Source organism: Ahaetulla prasina, chromosome 6 (assembly GCF_028640845.1).
Source record: "Ahaetulla prasina isolate Xishuangbanna chromosome 6, ASM2864084v1, whole genome shotgun sequence".
Classification (NCBI taxonomy): Eukaryota; Metazoa; Chordata; class Lepidosauria; order Squamata; family Colubridae; genus Ahaetulla; species Ahaetulla prasina.
The window spans coordinates 72,739,648-72,763,686 of NC_080544.1; the positions used below are offsets into that span (position 1 = coordinate 72,739,648).

The 24,039-nt window shown below is 36.2% G+C and overlaps 1 protein-coding gene across 1 annotated transcript in view; it reads left to right on the plus strand.

The window, feature by feature from the left end:
* Positions 1–24,039, plus strand: part of CLSTN2 (calsyntenin 2) — a 322,206-nt gene that overhangs the window by 148,413 nt on the left and 149,754 nt on the right. The gene's annotated exons all lie outside the window — the stretch shown is intronic.

The following is a 24,039-nucleotide window of genomic DNA, read 5'->3' on the forward strand; positions in this document are numbered from 1 at the left end:
CAATAGTTAATTGGTTTTTTTTTAGGAGTTTTATTTTTTTTCAGACATAGCAATTTAAAGTTAAGAAAGTTTTAAATTTAGCTGCTTTTATCTAAAAATATAAATAAAATAAAATAATAAAATAAAATATATAAATAAAATAATAAAATAAAATTTGTGCAGCTTTCTGAGATTTGGTGTGTTTCTGTAGTGTTTCACTTTAACTACACAAACACACAAAATCTCACAAAGCCGTATGTGACATTTTGTGTGTGTGTGTGAGTCAGTTGTATTGTGTGTGTATAAAGTTGGTTTTGGGGCTTTTTGTGGCTGTGTGAGGTTCCTGCTTGTTGCAGGGGCCATTTTGGGTGAAGTGCAGCTACTTTTACATTGTGTATGAGTCACTTGTGTTGTGTTGTGTTGTGTGTGTGTAAAGTGTGAAAGTTGGGTTTTGGTACCTCTTATTGTTTTGTGTACTTTATTATTTTTATTATTTATTGTTATTGGCCATGCCCACCCAGTCACCTGACCACCAAGCCATCCCCACCAATTAAACCACGCCAGAACCAGTAGAGAACATTTTTAGATTTCACCCCTGGCTAGATGGTTTCTATCCCAGGATTTTGAAAGAACTGGCAGGTGTAATTTCAGAACCACTGAATGTAATTAAAAAAACCCTCAGGTAACACAAAGAAAATACCAGAAAACATAAAAAGAGCTGATGTGCTTCCAGTTTACAAAAAGGAATAAAAATGGATCCAGGAAATTAGAGGCCGATTAGCTTGACATCAATACTTGGGAAATCCTGGAAAAGATAATCAGAAAAAAAAAGCTATTATGGGTTTGTTAAGAACAGTTCATGTCAGACAAAACATATTGCCTTTTTTGATAAAGTAACTAAATTTGTGGATCAAATTTAATGAAATGCTGTGGACATAGTTTACTTAGACTTCAGCAAGGTATTTGACAAAGTAGAACACAACTTATTCTTGGTAAGATAGAACACTATGGGACAGACTGTATCACCACCAGATGAATTTGGTAATTGTAAATGGCTGACTAACCACATTCAACGGGTAGTCCTCAATGAACTACAGGTACATGAAGGGAAGCATTCCTGCATTCTCCCCTTCCCCCACACCCTTAGGTATTTATCAGTAAGTATTCAGAAGTTTAAAGATACACTCAGATATGAGGGTAGGTCCAGTTAGAGAACCTGTTCTGCCCGATTCCATAATACAGTGGATTCAGAGTTGCTACTTTACTATGATTATGTGATTGAGTTGCCTATCCTCATAGATGTAGATATATAGATATCATTCTATTTTTATTGTTTCATTGTTTAGTTGGTAATTCATTATTTTTGTTTTCTTGTTTTATATTCCTATGATCGCCACTCATTCCTGAGCCAGAGTGGTGATTGCAAGATGGGCAGCTATATAAATCAATAAAATAACATAAATATTTGATGAAAGTAATGTGAGAAAAGTTGACTGTAGGTTTCTCTTGGGTATTTTTTTCCTACTTAATATTTAAAAGAGGTTTGAAGAAACAGTCTACTGGCAAGTAGATTGTTTCATTCTATACAATGCAACCCGTTTCTGTTAAAAGTTTCAGTGGGATAGGAAGATATTAATAAATTTTAAAACACTCCTCAGAACTTCCCATGAGAACAAATCTAACAGAAAGATATGAATTAACTGTATAAAGACAGGAAGGAAAATGGAATAAAGAAATATGTAAAGGATAAATGTATCTAGTTTTAACCTCTAGTCATTTTTATTAGATTTGTTGAAATTTGCACACTTTTCTGCCTTAGCAAGTACAGTGATTACTTCGAGCAAAGTATTAAGTTTTTTAAGTTTTAACTGAAATGGTGACATTTTTTAAACAATAGAATTTTTACAATTTTAAATGCAATTTTTTAAAAAATGCATATTGCTGATTTCATCAGTAAGTTGCCAGTCTCCAATAAGTAACAGAATAACAGAATTGGAAGGGACCTTGGAAGTCCTTTAGTGATGGAGAGCCCAAAATGTCTGGAGACAAGCTGCTTAACTGATTAATTGTTCTAACTGTCAGCTTGGTTTTAAGCTGGATGTGTTTTTGATAAGTTTCCATTCTACTTCTTGTCTTGTCTTCAGGTGCTTTGGAGAATTAAGGTTACCCCTGCCTACTGTTCTTTGTGATGGCCCCTAAATATTGGAAGATTATCATATCACTCCTATTCCTTTGTGTCATTAGACTAGATATACTCAGTAAAATAATTCCTCATATTGATTAAATAATTTATGGTATTCATTAAATAAGTTCATTAAATAAGATGACTCACCTTGATATTCTTTTTTTCTTTCTTCTTCATTGATTTTTTTTTAATATAAATTATGAGAATGATTTGGAGGAAGTAGTTTTTGGATCTGATTTGATTCACTCCACAAACACTTCACAAGTTTGGATGAAATCTTTGTACAAAACGTAATTATATCTAATTCTTTGCCATTATATTCACCCTGCTGGTTTTACTGTACTGGCATGGCTATGTCACTAACATAGTTTTCCCCCATCTCTTTATATTCTTACAGTGTTACTGTATTTAAGACTTTCTTGCCTATGTTAAGAATGTTGAGTTGCTTTAGCTTGATTATTTCTTATATAATATCAAGCTGCAAAGAAGAACTGCTTTCAAGTTCCAGACCAAACTCCAAGTTAAGCAGGATTATTGCTGAGCACTAAGCAAAGCTCCAGGAGTTAGGCAGGGTTGCGGCTGCTTATGGTAGCTTTTGGTCCAGGCAGTTGGATGTTAGCTGTTTATTGCTTGTTTAACTAATTTGTCCAGATAATACATTCTATTTCTTCATCTGATTGCAGTTTTTCCTTTGTCTCCTGCTCTCCCACACACTTTATGGGTTAATTTTCAATTTTTTATGCTGAGGTATGGGCTACTCTCACTGTGTCTGGATGTGGGCCAGGATATGGCTAAACCAGGCATGAATGCTATTAGGTTAGTCCCAGATCTGGACATGGCCATTGCAATGTGAATGTGAGGTGAGTCTGTGCCAGCAAGTCTGCCCTCCTTACCAGTTGGAAGGATTGAACACTCCTTCACTTGGTTTCTTGGCAGAACCAGGATAAGTAATAACTCCTATGTTCCTTTCATGAGGAGGGTAATTAAGTTGAAATTGGTTTTGGAAAAGAAGCCGGTTTCTGTCTGGCAGCAGCAATACTAATCAAATTGTTTCAGGGTTGCCTTTTCCAAATGAATGAAGTAGTTTCAACCATAAAGGAGAATATTTGTAGCTCAGGGTTGAAATCAGGGGTCCACCAGTGCAAACCAGTATCTGCATTTCCTGCATTGGATGAGGAGAGCACTTCTTTTTCTTTCTGTTCTGGCAACTTTTTACAGAGGCACAATTGAGAGCATTTTAACAAAGTGCATCACTGTTTGGTTTGGTGTCTGCAGTGCCTCGGAAAGGAAGTCCATTCAGAGAGTGGTAAGGACAGCCAAGAAGATTATAGAAAGCTCACTTCCTGTCATTCAGGATACTGCTTATAAGTGCTATACGCTTAGAGCTCAAAGCATTGTTAGATACCCCACACACTCACTTCATGGTCTGTTTCTGGTGCTCCCCTCTTGGAGGGGTTTTTGTTCTAGCAGGACTATCAGATTCTGTAACAGCTTTGATCCCTAGGCCATCTGTCCGGTAAACCTGCAAGATTCATTTTTCTCGCCATACACATGTATTCATCTGAACTAGACTGTTGTTTCTCTGTGTCATATATGTGGGTATATGCAGGAGTGGGCTGCTGGGGGTTCACAGGGGTTCACAAGAACCTCTAGCTAAGATCCTGTGCAGTTCAGAGAACCCCCAAATCTACTCCTGGCTAGCCCCTCCCCACCCCTCCCCTCCCAGGAGTCCCCAGGCAGCCCATTTTGGATACAGGTAAGTGCAGGGCATGTGTGAAGGCTTGGGGAGGGCGAAAAACTAGCCTACCAGAAGTTCAGGAAGGTTGGAAATGGGCCCATTTCTGACCTCCAGAGGACCTCTGGAGCCTGGGGAGGCCATTTTCACCCTCCCAGAGGCTTGAGGAAAGCCTCCAGAGCCCAGGGAGGGTAAAAACGCCCCTCCACGGTGGGGCAGAATGCTGATTAGGCCACGCCCACCATGGCCACGCCCACCTAGCAACCGGGCAGAGAACCCCTTGCTAAAATTTTTGAAGCCCACCCCTAGGTTATGCATAATTTTGTATTTATTTATTTTGTCATGTTTAGTATATATTGGAGGTGGAGACCCTTTGAGAGCTGTATGCAATGAAATTTTATTTTAATGTATGCCGATTAGAGTACATTCAAAGTGACAATAAAGCTATTTTGTGTCTAAGTCTTGGTACTCTCTGAGCTTGCTTGTTTTCTTGCAGACATTTCATTACCCATGCTAGGTAATATTATCAGTGCTAGCACTCCTACGCCTCAAGAAAGACAAAAACTCTTTCTTTGCAAAAAGAGAAAGCAAGTTCATAGAGAAGCACGGATCCCTTAGTTTCAACCATGCTTCATTTTTATATATCTGGCTATCCACACCCACATACCAGGAGTGGGTTCCAATTTTTTTTACTACCAGTTCTGTGGGCGTGGCTTGTTTGGTGGGCATGAATTGGTGGTCATATGACTGAGTGGGAGTGATTTTGTGGTCATGTGACTGAGTGGGCGTGGCCAACTTAAAGTCACTCGGCAAGGTGGGCCACACCCACTCAGTCACATGACTGATGCTGCAGAGACAGGGCAATTTCCTATATGCCTTCCCCCACTTTGGGCTGACAAAATAAAAGCCTGCCTGCCAAGCAGCCCGGACTGGAAAATGGGGGCAACAGGGGTGTGTGTTTGTGTGTGTGTATGTGTGTCCCTCTGCAAAGACTTGGAGGCAGACACTGTGCCTCTGAGGAAAAGAGGCAGCAGTGAAGCCCTGTCACCTGGGAGAGGACGCAGTGGGACACGCCACACATCCATCACCTTGCCACCACTGCTTTTGCTCTTGGTGTCTTGGCACTCTTAAAGTCGATCTTGAAGAGCTGGAAAATGTTTCCTTAGATGACCGCCAAACACATTGTTGGGAACGTCAGACTAGCCCCTGAATATACGAGAAGTCTTGGGCAAAGTTCTTCTAAAGAATGTGCATGTTTGCTCTATGATATGAGGCTGAGAAAGAGGAGAAGACTTGGCCGAACTTTGGAAGAACTTTGCCCAAGACTTCTCATACATTCAGGGGCTAGCCTGACGCTCCCAACAAGGAGTTTGGTGGCGATCTAAGGAAATGTCTTCCAGGTCTTCAAGATCGACTTTAAGAGCACTGAGAATGCTGCATAAAATAAGATATATATTTTTCTCCTATTTGCTAACTTTTTCTTATTTTATCATTTTAATACAGAGTTGGTAATTAAATCTATTTAAAGAGATTTATAACTTTACTCTTATTAATATACACATTTGAACATAAATAGTCTTTCTTTTAAGAAATCATTCAAATGTACATATTGTTAATAATAATCAAGAGTAAATTTATTTCTCCTAAACATTAGAGGTAAATATCACAGAAGAAAAGCTGACAGGTATTGGAAAAATCAACAGTGCAAGGAAAGCAAAAATAAGTGACACAAATGAAGAGAAGTAAAAATTCAAATAATAGAATGAAGTGCATTAAGAGAATAGAAAAATGCTCAGTGTGGTGTAAAGATGCTGACAATACCTTAGCTTAAGCTGTTTATTTTATAATAATATGTGTAAAATAATATGAACGTTATATAGAGGTGAATTAACTGAATAAAACAATAGATGAGTCAGCTATGAGTAGTCCTCCAATAATTCACATTTGTGTCTCTGCTTATTCTTTGAAATTTTGATTATGTGCTATCAAGCTGTTGACTCTTAGTGACTACAGATATAAGGTTTTGTCCACGACAATCTGTTCCTACCCTGCTCTTTCAGATCTTCCAACTGTGCATCAATTACCACTGTAACTTATTCTATCCACCTTGTTTGTGGTAATCCTTTTCCTCTTTTCCTTCTACCTTTCCCAGCTTTAGAATCTTCTCCAGAGAGTTGTCAGGAGCATACTGAAGGAATTAATTTAACTTTTCAATTGATTCAATTTCTTCTCATGTGAAAACCCCCACATGTCTATTTCTGTGTAGTTAATACGAATCAGACTTGTCTTGAGGGATTCTTTTCTCATCAATTTTAAGTGAGATACTAACTGAAAGTGTGTGTAGTTATGCACATATTTATCTTTTCAGTACATTTTCAAGATGTTAACTTTATAGTTAATAGGAGTTCATTTTGATAAGAATTATTTCTCTAATGCTTGTTAAGCTACATAAATAATCACTTTGTCATTGTGCACAACATTATTGCATTTTTATATTTTTAGTCACTTTAATAGAAGAGAAAGAAATAATTGGAGATTCTAAGTCATTCAGGTCATGGTTGTCTCAAAGGTCCTTTTTCAAAAAGCAATTGGACTTTGGGTGTTGCCCCAGAAAGCTTTTTTTAAGAAAAGAAATGGTGACAAAACCAGACCGGTAGGCTTATAGTTAAATAATATATTTTAATTTTGGTGATCCTATCTTCAAGTCTAAGGAGGAGTTAGAATTAGAAGCATGTGTCTGCTACTGGTTTACATATTTACAATTGAAAGAAAGATTTAAATAAGACAAAAAGAGTTATGGGTCTGACTTTGTGAAAAATGAATTGGAAATCCTACTACGTGGTAATGATGAACATATTATTGCTAAGATCTATAAATTGTTATTGAATTTGGATTTGAAAAATGAATATGTAAAACATTGCATGATTCAGTGGGCATGGAATTTTGGATATAATATAATACAACATGTTGACTGCTGTAGCTTATTTATTTTAACAATCTAAAAGTGTTAGCACTAAAATGGCAGCTGTGGTAAATTTCAGTTAAAATATTTCAAATGTTGAAAAGGTAGCTATGCTCTGATTTGAACAAAACTTTGGTTACAGAACAGGTATCAAATTCACACTGTCACATTGTGATCACATGATGTATCATGACGTTTTCTCCCTTCGTGGAGCTGGGGTGGGTGTGGCCTGCATGTGATGCATCTGGCCCATGGGCTGCCAGTTTGTCTCAACCCTGATGATGACTTATGTGTAATTTTTTTCCTAGCCTTTGTCTATTCTTTTCTTAGCTTTTAGGTTTGCTAGTAAAGGAATTTAGTATTACTTCAGGCTTGCCACTCTCTAGCTGTTGAAGGGGGGGGGGTAAAGAGATAAAGGGGGAATGTTATGTCTAGGTGGCATTCCTTCCTGTGGGAACAAAGAAGATGCCTGCAACTGAAGGAAGGTAGAGTTTGGAGTCACCGGACTGATGGCCTGAGAATTGATTGGAGATTGTGACTCAGGGGGGATGTTTCAATCTTTTGCTTTTTATTGCATGTAATTCCGGATTTGGGTCAGAGTTGGAATTACACCAAGTCCTTGCCAATTTCATACATTCCTAATAAAAAGACTCAAATGAAAAATGGATGCCTTAGAAGTTATTTTTGGGACATTACTTGGAAGCTTGATACCCTGGGTTACAGCCTTTCTCCCTCTTTAATACAGCTTCCAGCTGGAAATCAAGTTTTTATATCCACTTGAAATGATTTATCATTATGTTCTAGACCTAGCAATGCTATTCTTCTGGACTGTTAGTGATAATGATAAGAGGTTCATGCCTATATTCCTGAAGTGATGCTAGGAAATATTGGGAATCCTTTGATCTTTGTCATAAATATAACTGATTAATCTCATTTAGAGAAGAACAGTGCACAGTCACTCTCTTACTTGTGTTAATTTAATGACCATTTTCCTTCTGATCTAAGGATTGGATTGTGGCCACTAAATGAGGAAGCAGTGAACATCACCTTCAAATTCTTTTCCTTCTGCATTTTGGATTAATGGCTTTTTTATTTCTTTTGTGTGTGTGTGTGACCTTGAAGTTCTTTGCAATATTTCTCTTGTTTCTAGACTGACTTCTATGGAATGAGAATTTGGGATTTTGCTTCAACCTATAGAAGTTTTACTGAAAATAATTCCTTATGAAATAAATAAAGACAAATCTCTAGATATAAAAATGTATATATTGGAAAGAAGAAAAGTAAACACACAAAGTTTAAATAAAATTATTGCAGCGAATCACGATAAAATAATTACTTATCTTTTTGAATAAGCTGCTGACATTCAGCATATGTTCATTTCAGAGAAGATGGTTGGAAAAAAATTTAGTAGCAGCTATTTTTGGCTGTAGTAAAAACAGACACACATCTAAAAATGGTAGAAGTAGGTTGAGCATTTATCATCTCTTTTGATGACATATTCAAGACACGATTAGTAGTTAGATGAAAGATCACTAAAAAATCTATAGCTTTAGGCTAAGCTAGGAGTATGGAAAAAATTCAGATAAGAAAGAATGGGAAACCACTTTTGCAATTTTGCCTATAGCAGTGTGTGTGTGTGCAGTGCACACCGGTTCGGGTGAACCGGTAATGATAAAAGCTATTGGTTGGTCTGAACCGGTATTTCTGATGATTAGCTGGTGCTGCATGATTTAAAATTGCTAGAAAGCAGGAAATCCAAATATGTCTACTCTTAGTTCATAAGACAAATGTGAAATTTACCCTGCCTATCTGGAAACAAAATCTGTACTCAACCATGAATTCACTTAGTGACTTATTCTTTTATTCTTAGATCACTTCTGTAAAAGAAGATGATTAATGGTGTACCTTAGAGAGGTATTGCAAAATAAATGAGAGAAGATTAGGAATGTATGGGAAAACTACACATATTTAATTTTTATTGAAATCAATGAGACATAGACATTAACTATGCATTTAAGCTGAATTGATTTCATTTTGCATGGGGAATTGAGTAAGCAGAGGGGCTGAAGGTTGTATTTAAATACTGTCAAAGGCAGAATACTCAAGTTTCAACTTGACTATAGAAGATACAGGAGCCGCCTTTTTATATAAACTGTATATATTATATACATACTTTTCTTTAAAAAAAGTACATTTGATGTTTGTTTAAAACAAAGATATGAAGGTGGACTGAACCTGGGCTGCTGGCTTTCCAGCCAAGAAGCCTAGACAGACATTACCTTACAGATGCCCCCACCCAGTCAAAGACCTTGGAGTCTTCATATCCAATGACCTAATTGCCAAAGCCCACTGCAATTACCCCGCAAAAAAGGCATTAAGAATTGTTAATCTAATCTTACATAGCTTCTTCTCCAGAAATACTACACTACTAACCAGAGCTTATAAAACATTTGCTAGACCAATACTTGAATACAGCTGCCTGTCTGGAACTCATACCACACTTCAGACATCAATACAATTGAATGTGTTCAGAAATATTTTACAAGAAGAGTTCTCCACTCCTCTGAATATAACAAAATACCTTATACCACCAGACTTGAAATCTTGGGTTTAGAAAACTTAGAACTCCGCCGCCTTCGACAGGATCTATGTTTATCTATTGCAATGTCCTTCCTTTTGAGGACTACTTCAGCTTCAATCACAACAATACAAGAGCAAAAAATAGATTTAAACTTAATGTTAACTGCTTCAATCTTGATTGCAGAAAATATGACTTCAGTAACAGAGTTATTAATGCTTGGAATACACTATCAGACTCTGTGGTATTTACTCAAAATCCCCAAAACTTTAACCAAAAACTGTCTACTGTTGACCTCACCCCATTCCTAAGAGGTCTGTAAGGGGCGTGCATAAGAGCACAAACGTGCCTACCATTCCTGTCCTACTGTTTCCTTTCATTATATCCAATTTATATAGTTATTTCATAGTTATACTCATATATATGCTTGCATATTATATAGTTAATTCATGCTTATGCTTATATATACTGTTGTGACAAAATAAATAAATAAATAAATAAAATAAATAAATCTTAACCGCTGAGTCAACATGCCACTCTAAAGAAGTGTGGTGTTTTGTTCTGTTTTCAGTCATAGAATAGTAAAATCAACATAACTGGTAAGTTTGTTAAATGAAATCACACTAAATTTAACATTCAGAATATTTTGAATCTTGCTCTTTCTGATAATTTGGCTCTTCTTTTAAAAATAATGGGCAATAATATCTGTTTAACAGAAAGTTAATTTCTGATGATATATTAATTTTATATTCTGTAATGAAATTGTTCTGTGCTTCATAATAAAATATCTCATGCAGATTTCTTTCCATAAAGTTTGTTACTCTTAAATAAGAATAAACTTTATCCAAAGACATTGGATTGTCTGTACATTGCTGAACATTGTGTTTCTGATCATTCATATTCTGCCTGATACAAATACTGCTTCTCCCACTCTCTTTGTTGTAAAATTATACAACATAGTTTTTTTTTCTGGATGTGTGATGTACTTTCATATTGACTCCTGCAGCCTTTACGTTAGTGATTTTTGCACACTAATGTTACTGCCAAGTATCACAGTTTAGTTCATAACTTCCAGTAGGTCACTCTTTTTGTCTGAAATATGCATGGTTTAGCAGCATGATACATTTCAATTGTTTCTCCCAGTCTGTGGTCTGTAACTATACAACTGTCAGTTTGCTGCTTTATATATCTAGGAAATGTATTGTATCTCTTCAGTCTTAGACTTTATAAAGAAAATAGGTTGCAAATTTATCTTAATGTTAGTCGTACCTCTATCCACCCACAGCTTAGAAATAATAAAATAACCCATACTTTTTCAAGATAAAAACCTTCAATTCACAATAACTTTAACAATACCACAATAACTCATCTTAAAGCTGAGGGTTCCAGCTTTATAACACTGGAATTCAATTTATTTTATATTTCTTGTGTTAAAACTGACTCTTCTGGTCTAGAATTGACTGGTTTTGCATAATTGCCCTCATCTATTCTTAACAGATAGGCTTTGAAGGTCAAAACAAGCACCTTGAATTGGATCCAGATGCAAACTGGCAACCGATGCAATTTGCAGAGCAGGGATGTAACATGCTGGTGCAGAAACACATGTAACTGACAATATTGTTTAATGATATCAAATATTTATTTATTTATTTATTGTTTATATTTATATACCGCCCTATCTCCCAAAGGACTCAGGGCGGTTTACAGGCATTTAAAAGCAGATAAATACAATCTAAAAACAATTAAAAAACTTATTCAAAAGCCTAATAATTAAAAATATTAAAAAAATACCACCAGGAGGCCAAGTAGGGCAAAGATGGATGCACAACCCCCATCCTATCCTCACACAAGGTCATCAAAAGCACGATTAATGCCATTTGTATCCCCTACCCAGACTTGAATCCCAACTGAGCAGGATCCAGATAGTCTGTTTCTTTCAAGGTCCTTGGAAGCTGCTACCTAACCACTTACTCAACCATCTCTCTCAGAAAGAGGAGGTTAGATACTGGATAGAAATTTTCTGGTATGGTGGGGTCCAGCAATGAATTGTTGAGAACAGTTGAACCAAAGTCTTTAATAGATTTTTAAAAAACACCTCTTCACACACACAATTAACCACCACTGGTACCCATTCAGGTGACCCTCTTCCAAAGGCCGCTTTAACAAGCCAGGAGGGTATATATCTACAGAGCAGATGGCCAAACTCATAGTTCTAAAGAGGTGTTCAGTTCCTTGAGTCAAAGAAATTCAATTCATTTCCAGATAACCAAGGACCTCCTCTGGAGCTGCAACAAGACTAGTGTTTAACTGTGAGTGTTTGAACTTCTCTGTGTAAAACAAAACAAATGAATATGTTATAGATTATTCTAGAACTTCTCAGGCATATGAAAATTTCAGCATAGGCTATTCAATGTTTTGCATTGTTTTGCATTTTGCAGGCAGCCTATGCAATATTTTTATCTTATTTGCTGGATATCTGCTTACAACAAATTCCTTTTGCAACTTTTTTAGATGGTGAATCCTCATTACTTTTCTGTGTGCTATATCTTCCATATTGTTCTTAGAGCTAAAAGCTATTCTTTTCTGTTCTTGCACACAGTAAGCCTAGCCAGTAATTTGTAGTTCCACTATACTGTAGTTCCAAGGGTTCCCTTAAGGTTTGACTATCACAATGAATGCAGACTGCAGAATGCGATAAAATGATATTTGTAAGTTGTTTCATGCAACTGAACTGTGTAGAGTTGTTCTTATTTTACTTTCTCCCATGCTGCTTTTGCTCTTGGGCACCATGGAGTGAAAGTAATATATTCTCAGCAACATTTTTCTACCTGACAGGCAGATTCCCCAGGGTGGTCCAAGGCACAAAAGGAGGTGAATTCCACAGTAAACAGCACATGTTGTGAAAGAAGTTCCCACAACTTTCAGCTACTGTTCCTAACAGGAATATCCTAATTTAATTTCTTGGTTGATACATTATATTATTTTGTATTCTGACTTCTTTTTATAGGCCAGTGGGAAACAGTTGCAAGACTTTTAAGGCTTTCCAGCTTTCAATATATATATTTAAATTCTGCCTTTATTATTTTTATAAATAATTCAAGTGGCGCTCATAAATAATACTTCTTCCTATTTTCCCTGATAACAACAACCTTGTGAGATGAGTTGGACTGAGAGGAACTGGCCCAAAGACACCCAGCCAGTTTTCATGCTAAGGCATGAAATTTTGAGTGGATTTCATTTCTATATCTGGAATATCTTAATGCAGATAAATTCCCCATTATCTTTCCTAAGAATATATAACATTACATTGAAATCATTTACAATTGATTTTAACTAGTAAATATGGGTGTGAAAAAAACAAAACATTTATATAACAATATGCTTTTTTGTGGGAATCAAAACAGCAAAATCTTTGGACTTTTGTCATAAGTAGTGGTTGAGGGGGTTGTTGATGGTGGTGGTAAGGTTGATGATGGTCATGATCATGATAATAATTACTATTTTGTTCTTGTGTCAATGTCTTCTTTATTATATCCAAAGACTCAAGAATGGAATTGATTAAAAAAATAGATATTTGTTCTTTGAAATGTTCAAGTGCTTTTGTAAAGGCAAGCAGCAGTTCTTTGAGCATCTAGTCCATGGGTGTCAAACCCGTGGTGTCATGTTGCCACCATGTGACATATCATGGATCTGGGGTGGGCATGGCCTGCGCATGATGCATCCAGCCCGCAGGCTGCCAGTTTGACACCCCGATCTAGTTATTCTAAGCTATTCAAGTGGAAGACAATTTTTTTCCATCCATAGTGGTATGCCATTGCTGTTCTTCAATCACTAAGTCATGTCCAATTCTCTGCGACTCCATGGACCACAGTATATCAGGTTCTCATTCTCCACTGTCTTCCTGAGTCTGTCCAAACTCATGAACACTGCATCAATGACACTATCTAACCATTTCATCCTCTTCCGTCCCCTTCTCCTTTTGCCTTCAATCTTTCACAACATCAGGGTCTTTTCCAATGAGTCCTCTCTTCTCATTTGATAACCAAAGTATTGAACTTCAGCTTCAGTATCTGTTCTTCCAAAGAACAGCCAGGGTAATTTCCTCTATGATTGAGGTGCACCACTGGATTGCATCTAAAATTATGTTACTTGATATGTTTTTGAAGAAATAAATAATTGTCCTTATCTAATGAGGGCAATTGTGCTTTTACTTAGCTATTAAAGTGAAATTAACTTGCAGGTTATTTGATCTTCTGGTATTTTACTTAGTGAAAGTCATGTACATGAAATAATGGTAGAACTCAATCAGAACTATCTGCTGCTGTGCATCGTCACTAAGTGAAGTTTCAGATTCCACTAAGTTAAGTGTTCCATCAAAATATCTTTTATCTTATGCCTTATGGGTGAGCATCAGAACATGAGTATTGGCTGAATATATCTAATTTAATGAAAAGAAGGACTAGAGATGACATGATAGCAGTGTTCCAATATCTAAAGGGCTGCTTCAAAGAAGAGGAGATTTATGTATTATTGTTCCACCTGATGATTTGGTATGTTGGTTGATAATTTATGCTATCACCACTTATCTATAGGGACATACTCACTTTACTTCTTCCTGTAACTTGTATTTGTGGGAAAGATAAAGTTCATGCAACCTGTCTTATTTTTCTCATTAGTTTAGAAGGGGAAAAATCCATTAAATATGAAAATGCTTTGTGGATTAGGTCATGTAGTTAAAGAAATCAGTCTTTTCCCCACTATTTTGTTTGGTGATAGGCCAATCTCACAAGAGATAAATAAGATCAAACTTTATTTTTAAAAAAGAAATGAGTTTTTTAAATTTTATTTTTGTTTTAAATAGCCATACAAAAGACATTTATTGTATAATTATAATGCTTTTCAAATCAAAGCCTCTTCTGAAACCTCTCCTATAGCAAAATATAAATAAAATATATGACTTCGGATAAACCAAAAGATGCTGCTGCTAACATAGAGATAATTTACTGTAAAGATATTCCAGGTTGCAAAAAGTATACAGTTACTGGGCTTGCACAGATGAATAAATATCAAGGAGATTGAAGGTTAAACAGAAATGCAGAGAAAGATAAAAATTCAAATTCTAACATAATTGACTTATTTACACACCTGTTAAATATAAAGGGATTCTTACATCAAAAACCACTGCTTGCTTCTAAGGATTTTTGCCCAGTTTCTTGCAGACTCCAGTCTTTAATCAAGGACTCAGAAAGATATTGCAACTTCTTTTCCAGTCAAAATAACCATCTTATGCACTTTTATAAAGTACAAAACTAGTAGAAAGAGAGAGATAAGGTAATTTTCTTACATATATAATCAGAAGCTATGTGTCAGACCTATAGCTCTTTCTACGTTTGTGCCTTCAGGCTTCAGGCCTGCCACAAATTCTACTATGGGAAATTGGGAGGGGGGATTGTATAGAAGATATGTAGTCAAAATAAAATTCTTTATAGAAAGTCAAAACCATTGTGCCCTGCAGTTTTGTTGAGAAGAATGGGAAGGCACCTTCTGTTCTGGACAGTACCTACTGGATGTGTGGAGGACATGTGGGTGAGGGGCAAGGTCTTGAACTTTATTTTGGGTGTGGAAAACCCGGAAGCTCTCAGATTCGGGTTTCCCAGATGTACCAATATGACATCTCTAATAAAAGTTAGCTTTGAGGAACTTCAAGCCTCGGAGTTTGATTTCTTTGGAGTGTTACTTGGAACCCTGACACTATGCCTCAGGCAGTGAAAAATGGATTGAAACTGAGATATGGCTGACTGTCAGTGAATGGAAGTGGGGCTAGCCTGCCTAGTCATTACAATCAGATAGCTAATTTTTCTTAGAGCATAATATTGTTTCTCTACCAATAGTGTTGCCATTTCTCTTCCTATAGGAACAGGAAATCAAATCAAGGTTGTAGCTTCTTTTTAGCCTGACTAGTTTGAGATGATTCCTCAATGAATGTGGAAACATGTGAATTTCTGTTTAAACACTATCATAGGAAATAATATACTTACTACTGTTTTATCTTTAAATAAGCATCTGCTGTTAAAGTTGTCCATTCTAATCCCTTGACATACAGTTGCCTTATTTTCTCTTGAAGGCAAAGTACAGCAATTTCTACTTGGCAATCAGGTAACATTCGGAAACATGCTGTGATAAATATTGTACTGTACAATTCATTCAGCTTATCATCTTGTAAGACCAAATATTTTGTCCTTGGAATTTCCGGCAAGATTTAAATCAATGACAGATTTGTTGTCTCTGTAACTTCAGACTCATTTAAGATTTTGATATATTTACCCAAATATTTCTGTAACAATTGTGGTGGTGTGCTTAAGTAGGGGAGACTCTGGTTACTGGTACATAGTAATAATTCTGATTTCAATATATCTCATGAGAAAATGAGCATTAATTTTTCTCTGTTCAGCTTTGAAATGCATGGAGACCTGCATAAAAAGACAATCGTATGCTTAAGCAAAAAACACTAGGATTGTGTGGGGTACCCATTTCCTCTTCAGTCTACATCCTTTCACAGCAAGTAAATCTTACTCCTTGTAGAATGGCTGGGAGAAGGCAAGAGCTTTGGGGATAGTATAGCTAAAAGTTCCAGATCACATATAATATATAATTTATATAGCCCTTTTGGCCTGGGTTTTCACAATACAGAGTTATGACTTGCAAACATAAAGTTTAACTCTGCACATCACTGTACAAAGGCTGACATTCTTTTCATGACCAGTTGCAATATAAAATGTTTCCCATATCAAATTGAGACTTTGCAAATTATGTGAATGACTGAAACATCCTTGAGTTTATAAAAGAGAGGGAAGACTACCTAGGAAGAATTCCATTAAGAATATAATGGTGGTAGTATTCTTGGGATTAGGACATTATACAGTTTTATAATCACGCAGAGAAGCATTTTTATTAGATAGGATCAAAAATAGGAGACGGATGAAATAGTTTTGATTTTTCAAAATTAAAGCATTTGAAAATATGAACAGAGCAAACCATGCCAAAGTATGATTAATTGCAGTAAGATTTAAAATGTTGAAATCATCTCCTCAATGAAATAGTACTCAAATTATAATATTGAATCAGTATTTGAATCAATATGCAATAGTTGATTTCTGAACTGTGGTTAATGATTATTTGCTTAATGGCTTTTTTCTTATTCTTTTTGCTTGTGAGGTGCTCACATGCTCAGTATTATGCTACATAAGATAGGCAGGTATATAAATATTTTGACTAAGTAAATAAAAATAATGATGCTTTATACATGACTTATGGCATTGGTTATTATGCCTGGACTTATTGTTATATACATAAATGTGTTTGTTATAAACACACAGAGGAAGAAAAACGATCATTTAGAATCATTGCAGATTTTGAATGTGTCATTTTTATTAATTTCATCCCTTTAGCAACTTGAGCTTTATTTCATGGACATCTTTATTTCTCTTTTAATTGAAAGAAAAGTTTAATACGATCTTCATTCATTTTCCTGCTTTATGGATTGGCTAAATTGTGTATTTTTACAGTTTGTATTCCGTGGATCTCTGTGAGTTAAATTTCCAGTATTTTTTTATTTTTATTTTTTTATTTATTTTATTTGTCACAACAGTATATATAAGCTATCGAAGTGTTGTCCCGGTGCTTGGAAGCCGTACGGGTCTGGATGGGGAGAAACAGGCTCAGGCTCAATCCCTCCAAGACAGAGTGGCTGTGGATGCCAGCATCTCGGTACAGTCAGCTGAGTCTTCGGCTGACTGTCGGGGACGAGTCATTGGCCCCGATGGAACGGGTGCGCAACTTGGGCGTCCTCCTGGATGAACGGCTGTCTTTTGAAGATCACTTGACGGCCGTCTCCAGGAGAGCTTTTTACCAGGTTCGCCTGGTGCGCCAGTTGCGCCCCTTTCTAGACCGGGATGCCCTGTGCACGGTCACTCACGCCCTCGTGACGTCTCGCCTGGATTACTGCAATGCTCTCTACATGGGGCTCCCCTTGAAGGGCATCCGGAGGCTTCAGTTAGTCCAGAATGCAGCTGCGCGGGTGATAGAGGGAGCCCCTCGTGGCTCCCATGTGACACCTATCCTGCGCAGACTGCACTGGCTGCCTGTGGCCTTCCGGGTGCGCTTCAAGGTTTTGGTGAACATCTTCAAAGCGCTCCATGGCATAGGGCCGGGTTACTTACGGGACCGCCTACTGCTACCGGATACCTCTCACCGACCCGTGCGCTCTCACAGGGAGGGACTCCTCAGGGTGCCGTCAGCGAGACAGTGTCGTCTGGCAACACCCAGGGGAAGGGCCTTCTCTGTGGGGGCTCCCACCCTCTGGAACGAACTCCCCCCAGGACTTCGTCAACTTCCGGACCTCCGAACCTTCCGTCGCGAGCTTAAAACACATTTATTCATCTGCGCAGGACTGGATTAGTTTTTAAATTCGTGGGTTTTTAAGGGGTTTTAAATGGGTTTTTAATGGGTTTTTAATGGGTTTTATTATTTGCTAAATTTTAATTGCGGCCAAATTGAATAAGTTTTTTAGTGGTATTTTAATAGTATTTATTTTGTAATAGTACTGTTTTTATCTGGCTGTAAACCGCCCTGAGTCCTTCGGGAGAAGGGCGGTATAAAAATTTAAATAATAAATAAATAAATAAATAAATAAATAAATAAGCATAAGCATGAAATAACTATATGATAGATAAGCATATATATATAACCATAAGTATGTAATAACTATATGAAATTGGATACAATCAAAGGGAACATTAGGACAGGAACAGTAGGGACGTTGATGCTCTTATGCAAGCCCCTTACAGACCTCTTAGGAATGGTGTGAGGTCAATAGTAGATAATTTTTGGTTAAAGCTTTGGGGATTTTGGGAAGAGACCGCAGAGTCTGGTAGTGCATTCCAGGCATTAACAACTCTTACTGAAGTCATATTTTCTGCAATCAAGATTGGAGCGGTTAACATTAAGCTTAAATCTATTGTGTGCTTGTGTATTGTTGCAATTGAAGCTGAAGTAGTCTTCGACAGGAAAGACATTGTAATAGATGATTCTATGAGTTAAACTCAAGTCATGCCAAAGACGGCATAGTTCTAAATTTTCTAAACCCAAGATTTCAAGTCTGGTAGGTATTTTGTTGTATTCAGAGGAGTGGAGAACTCTTCTTGTAAAATATTTCTGGACACGTTCAATTCTATTGATGTCTGAAATGTGGTATGGGTTCCAGACAGTCGAGCTGTATTCAAGAATTGGTCTCATCTGGTCTAGAATTGACTTGTTTTGCATAATTGCCCTCATCTATTCTTAACAGATAGGCTTTGAAGGTCAAAACAAGCACCTTGAATTAGACCCAGAAGCAAACTGGCAACGGATGCAGGTTGCAGAGCAGGGATGTAACATGCTGGTGCAGAAACACATGTAACTGACAATATTGTTTAATGGTATCAAATACCACCAGAAGGCCAAGAACACTGCCTTGGGGAATGCCGCTATTGACAGGAACAGGATTTGATAGGGCATTGCCTATTTTGACCATTTGTTGTCTGTTTGACAGGAACGCTGTATCCAGCTGTGAAGGGATCCAGAGATGCTGTAGGATTTTAGTTTTAGGAGAAGTTTGTCATGTACCACAGAGTCAAAAGCTTTACAGAAGTCTATGTAAATTGCATCTGTTGCTTTGCCTTGATCAAGATTTGTGGTCCATTTGTTTTTGCAGTGAAGAAGTTGTAAATTACAGGATAAATTTTTTCTGAAACCAAATTGTTTATTAGAGAGTAGGCTGTTTGTTTCTAGGTGGAGGGTAATGGATTTGTTGATGATTGATTCCATTATTTTGCAGGTTACGCAGCATAAAGAGATTGGTCTGTAATTTTCAACTAGGCTGGGGTCTCCTTTTTTCGAAGACTGGAATGACCATGGCTAGTGACCAAAGTTTGGGAAGGAAGCTGGTCGTGAAAGCTTTTTCAAAGGTTATGCTTAGGGATTCTGCTATATTAGTGGAAAGGTTTTTTAAGAAGTATGCACATAGTCCATCAGGTCCAATGGATAGGATGGTTTCAGTTTGCGAAGGGCCTTTTCAACATTATCTTCTGTGAAATCTATTTGTGTTATATATTTGTGTTATTTTTAAATATATACTATATTTGGCATGTCCCTCTCTTCAGGGAGCATTACCTCTCAACAAATAAAAAGACAACAGAAGTTGCTAGACATATGACACCTGAATTTGAATCTCTTTAACAGCCAAAACAAACAAATAAACACCAGAAAAGGACATTCATATTAGATTAGATTATCTAATCTAACATTTATCATAATAAATGTTTATAAAGAACTCATGGTTTCTCAATGTGGAAGATATAATATTAAAATAATTTCTGTTAAAGGGTGGATTCATTTTTCCTATGTTCTACCAAAAAAGGGTAATGTCAGATGTTCAAAGGCTGAGAAGAGAAAGTAGAACTAATAACAGAACAGAATAGAAGAACAGGGTTGGAAGGGACTTTGGAGGTCTTCTAGTCCAACTCACTGCTCAGATAGGATACCCTATTCCATTTTAGACAAATAGTTGTCCAAGCTTTAAAAACTCCAGTGTTTGAGCACCTACAATTTCTAGAGGCAAGCCATGCCACTGATTAATTGTCATAAAATTTCTCTTTAGTGCTAGATCTAACCATTCTTCATGTTTTAGCCTCTAGTCATCTTTATTACTTTTTCCTGCACTTTTTCTTGAGTCTCATATCTTTTTTATATTGTGGTGATCAAAACTGAATGCAATATTCCAAGCACATTATAAAAATGATATTAATATTTCAGGTGATCTTGATTCTATCCCTCTCTGTTAATGGATCCTGGGATCACATTGGCTTTTTTGGTAGCTGCAGCACACTGCAGTCTCATATTTAAGTGATTGTCCACTAGGACTCCAAGATGCTTCTCACAGTTATTACTATTGAGCCAGTTACCACCTATTCTATACCTGTGCATTTGTTTTTTCTTGTCTAAATGTAGAACTTTCCTTTGTTACCATTGAATCTTCGAGAGTGTTGGCTATTCCTACAGGTTTAGGAATAAGTGTTTTCTGCAAATTTGTTGCGCTCCTCTTCTATCCTCTTTTTTAATGAAGACATTGAAGAGTACTGGACCTAAGACAGAGCCTTGAAGTATTTCAATGTATACTTCCATCCATGTAGATGCAATTCTATTTAGAATTACACATTGAGTGCAGTTCATCAGCCAGTTACAAATAAAATGGTAATACACTTTAACCCAGAAACTGGGCCATGCAAATAAATAAAGTCTCATCTGTGGGATGCAGCACACAAAATCACATTCCCTTCAGTCTGCAGAAAAACTTTTGTCCCCAGAACTGGTCCAAGAGGTTGTGGGCTGCTGCTTTAACTCACATTTTTTCTATCTTATCAGGAAGATTATGGTCTACTTTGTCAAATGTCTTACTGAAGTCCAAGTAAATTATATCCACAGCATGCAAAGAATGCAATAAGATTTGTCTGGCATGATATGTTTTTGGCAAACCCATGTTGGCTTCTTGATATGACTTTGCTTGCTTGTTGATGTTTGCAGATTTGTTTTTGATTATCTTTTCCAGAATCTACCCAGGTATTGATATCAAGCTGATAGGTCTGTAGTCTCCTGAATCCATTCTTTTCTCCCCTCTTTTTTAAAAATGGGAACCATATCAGCCCTTATCCAGTCATCTGGTAGTTTTCCAGTGTTCCAGGAATTTTGAAATATATGGTTTAGTGGTTCTGAAATCATGTTTGCCAGTTCCTTTAGGGTATAATCCTTTAGGGTATAGTATCCTTGGGTATAATCCATCTAGTCCTGGTAATCTGAACTCGTCTAGCATGGATAGGTGTTTTCTTACCCTTGTCTTATTTGGATTTGAATTTCTAACTGCATTTTACAGTATTTTTTTGAACTCTTCTTTCCTTTTGTGTAAATGTACCTGTAGACACAAAAAATGAGTTAAGCAGTTCTGCTTTCTCCCAGCTGCTCATCACTTTCTTGACATTTTCTTCCATTAATGGACCAATTGTTTCCTTGACTTTTTTTTTTGTTTTGTTCATGTTGAAAGAAACTTTTTTTCTTATTTTTAACATTTGTCACAAGCCTTTGTTCATTTTGAGCCTGAGATTTCCTAACTTCATTTTTTGCAGGTTTGGGCTATTTGCTGATATTCTGCCTTAGTTATGTGCCTCTCTTTTCACATTTTATACTTGCAGTGTTTTTGTCTTTCAGTTTATCAGAGAGTTCTTTTAGAAGCCATGGTGGTTTCTTTTGAGATCTCTTTTGTTTCGTCTTCATTAGTGTTGTCCTAAACTGGGCTTCTTTAATCTCACTTTTCAAAGTTTCCCAGACTTCTTGGGTTGTTTTCCCTTGAGGATTCTCATTCATGAAATCAGTTTCAGACTTTAGTTTGACTTTGTTCTATTGCTTGTGCTTGCAATAGAATTCCAATATTGCACGGTCAATCTCCTACTAACATGGTTCCTATTTTACAGAAACTCCTTGATTATAGATACAGGAACAAATAGGAGAAATGCATTGTAATATATTTGTAGTGCTTCCAATTCCATTTATTATATTACAGCATTTATTATTGTACATTAGTCTGTGGACAATGAATTAAAAGCTTGAAGCTGCTCTTTTATTGTTGAACAATATCTCACTAATGGCAGAACAATGATTGCTGCAGATGCTGAACGTATGGTCTTTGAATATTTCTTGAATGATTAATTCAACAGTTATCTGATATTTTCACTGGTATATTAATTTTATAGTGATTCTGCAGTTACAATATTGATGTCAATTATTTGTGACAGTAATAGAATGAAAATGATCATTACAATGTATGGTGTTTGATGTGCCTTCATCTGTAGCTGACTTTCATTTTTATTTTTATGCCATATACACTTGTGAATCAAATAAGATGATGAGAAAATATTATTACTTTCTTTCTCGTAGATGATCCTTTAAAATTACCTCACCACAAATTTTCATTCATATTCACATGAAGTACAAGTTTGTGAGTATGTGCAAGTGCATATTAGAAGAGAACCTCCTTTAAGTGCTGGTGCTGTGGTAAAGGAAAGAGATCTGCAATCTGTTAGATGTTGTCAAATATTTTTCTGCATTTTTTAAATTATAAGACCATATTACCAGAAGTCCAACAAGTTGATCTTGAGAACCAAAGTTTCTGTACCCCTGCAAATAGTTAAGTTATAACTGTCAAATTCAATTAAATCATAATTTGATAATATGACCATTTGTAATTCTCAATTATTTAATAAATCAAACATTTATATAATATGGTAATAATAAAACATAAGATTGATTAGAATACTCAAGCATATTAACTAGTATTAATATATAAATCTATTGTTACTATTCTTCAGCATTGTATGCATGGTGAGCTTCAAGATAATACAATTAAAAAAACATATTACAAAGTCAGTATATCTCTCTTTCTTTTTCATCAAACCCAAAGCAACCTGTTTTAACTTGTGAATTCTTATCTAATGTTTGCAGGATTGAGGGAAAATAAATTGAAGCTTAATCAAAGCAGGAGACATATTTCTAGTCATTGAAAGTCAGAGTAGATTATACTTGCCCAGAAGATGTAGGTTTTGATTCCTGCCTAACCATTTCTAATCTAAGACATAATCAGATCTGAGCATATGACACACATCTAAAATAGACTTGAGGATATGAGAAGGCTTTTTCAGGATGTGTTCCCAGATTTCAGAACTGCCTGCCAAGGTAGTCATGCCAGCTTCCACTGTGGCATTCTTCATTAACAGATAAAAACTATTGGCTAATTGTATTTTAGCTACTCAGTTGAGATGGAGCTTTGTTTGCTTTCATTGCAGAGTTTTCAATGATGCTTTGTTATGTTTTCATTACATCTTTATTGAATTTTTTTGTATTCTGCTAATTAATTTGAACAACTATCATTGACAAAGAAGTGGGGTACAAATCCAAAAAACAACACTTATGTTGTAAGAATTGCAGCACAAAAATATCAGTTAAAATGTTACATTGGAGCCACAAGTTCATATACAACTTGGAAAAAAATTTCAAAAAGGCTGATTTCTAATTAGGCTTTGGGATATGTTTTAAGACTATAATTTGTTCTATAATTCGTTTATAGTCTAAATTATAAGACTATAATTTGTATAAGTAAGCTTATTTCTAAGAAGGCCAGGATTTAATTTGCTTGAAAAAGCTATTTTTGAGATGACTAATTTATTTTTAAAAGACAGCTGGTTTAGTGAAGTGGATAAGGCTTTAGGCTACAAACCAGAAGAGCTTGAGTACCTCCTTGGGCAGAAAGCTACTAAGTGCCTTTGGGTCAGCCACTGTCTCTCAGTCGTTAAAAGGAGGCAATAGCAAACCACTTCTGAAAAATCTTGGCAAAAGAACTTCTGGGACTTGTGCAAGCAGGTCTTGGGGATGAAATCAATTAATCTAACTAACATAAAACCTATCCTGAAGTCACCAAAAATTTGCTTGTTTATGTTTACTCAGCATATTTAGTATTT